At 65.8% G+C, this 1,660-nt stretch overlaps 1 protein-coding gene across 1 annotated transcript in view; it reads right to left on the minus strand.

Moving 5' to 3' along the window:
• The window catches only part of Snap91 (synaptosome associated protein 91), a 116,935-nt gene extending 116,213 nt beyond the window's left edge, over positions 1-722 (minus strand). The window contains exon 1 of the mRNA XM_029481857.1: positions 613-722. The gene's annotated coding sequence lies outside the window, so the exon portion shown is untranslated. The remainder of the gene's footprint in view (positions 1-612) is intronic.
• Between the last annotated feature and the right edge of the window lie 938 nt (positions 723-1,660).

Here is a 1,660-nt window from a genome sequence, read left to right on the forward strand (position 1 = left end):
GGCCTTGCCTGCTCCCTCCGCTCGGCGGTTCTCTCTTCCGCCGACCCCGCCCTGGCACCGCCTCTTGGGACCAGCGACGCGCCAAGCCTCTTGGTCCATCGCGGTCCAGGGCTGTCAGCCAGGGTAGTCCTTGCATCGTGCCACGGTCCCGCTTTCCCACACCCTGAAGCGGTCACCACATCCCGGCTTCGCCCCCTGTCAAGCAGCACTGTCCGCGCAACCCTATTCGGTGGTGCGAGACCCGGTGCGCGTCGGGGTTACTCTGGACGCCGCGCCCAGAAGCGCGCACCTTTCGCTGCCCCGAGCCGCAACGTGTCTCCCACGGCACCGCAGGGCCGCGGCCACCTCCTTTCTGTCCTGGGGCTGCGGCGGCAGCAACGANTCCTCTTCCCTCGCCCTCCATCCCTATAGCCGGGCCGCCTAGAGCCGCGATGCGCCTCACCCTTCTCCAGTCGGATCTCAGAGGGCGGACAGCCCAGGCCCCGCCCGGCCGCTAACGCGCCACCGAGCTGTCACCCGGCCGCCTCTGCCCTTCTCCGCGCCCTAGGATTATCCCTCGAATCCCCCGGTCCTGGAGCAGGGGAGGGGACCCGTGCGGCCCAGCGTACTCACCCCGCCCCAGGAGCACCGCAGCCCGGACGCTGCGGGAGGTAGCTGGGTGCAGACACGCGCCGCCCTGGTGTCCCCGGGCCGCGATGCCTGTAGCCCCGGCCCGGCCCCTGTCTCAGCTCCGCGGTCCCCGCGGTCCCCACCCGCCGCCGCCTCCGCCAGCGCCGCCGCGTCTCTCTAGCGCTCNGCGCAGCGTCCCCATCCCCGCCCCCACCTCAGCTGGAGCGCCTGCGACGAGTCAGGTGACGGCAGCCGACGAACCCGGGCCAGTCCTCTGCAGAACGCCAGCGGCCCCCTCCCTGTCGCTCCTGCTCGCCGCCCCCCTCGGAGCCGCGGCTTTAAACGCGAGGAGGGCCGCACGCGAGCATCCCTGGCGGGCGACGGCGGAGGAGGGGGTGGGACCGGAGGGGCGCCGCGGCTCTAGAGCTCGCGTTCTTGCGCGCGCCCTGCGTCCCCGCGCGCACCCGCTGCGTCCCCAGGCGGACCTGGTGCGCGCGCGCCGCGCATACCTGCCGGGCAGCTGCGGGATGCTCTGGGATCGCCGCGGGCGTGGGCCTGGGGAGAGGGAGGGNTGTGAAGGCCGAGGCAAGGGCAGCGGCGTGCGCTGCCAACAGAGCCCAGCCCCTTCTCCTAAGAAGCGTGCCTGTCCTCCGCAGCAGAGGCCCAGATGGGCAGGGCGATTTGAAATGTCAGATTCTGTGGCCACGCGACTGTTACCTGTGCACCCTCAGCTCCTTGAGGCTGCTCATCTTGTCTCAGTTACAACAGGGAGCCCAGCGGGCAGGTAATTCGAGCCGCTTTAGCCTTAAACCAATACTGAGGTATGCGGTATAGACAAGTAGCAAAACAATTAGCTGAATGCCAGATTACACTGGTCTTGTAATCATTTGCACCCTTAAACTGTAATTTTTGCCATTTAAATATGTCGGAACGTCTTATATTATTTGAATGTCGAGTGTTATTTGCATGGGATTGGAGTCGGTTAATAATTTCATGAGTTGACATTTGTAAAGGTCATTGTCTTAACTATTCTTTTAAATTCCCACGGTTA

This window comes from Mus caroli, chromosome 9, assembly GCF_900094665.2.
Source record: "Mus caroli chromosome 9, CAROLI_EIJ_v1.1, whole genome shotgun sequence".
Classification (NCBI taxonomy): domain Eukaryota; kingdom Metazoa; phylum Chordata; class Mammalia; order Rodentia; family Muridae; genus Mus; species Mus caroli.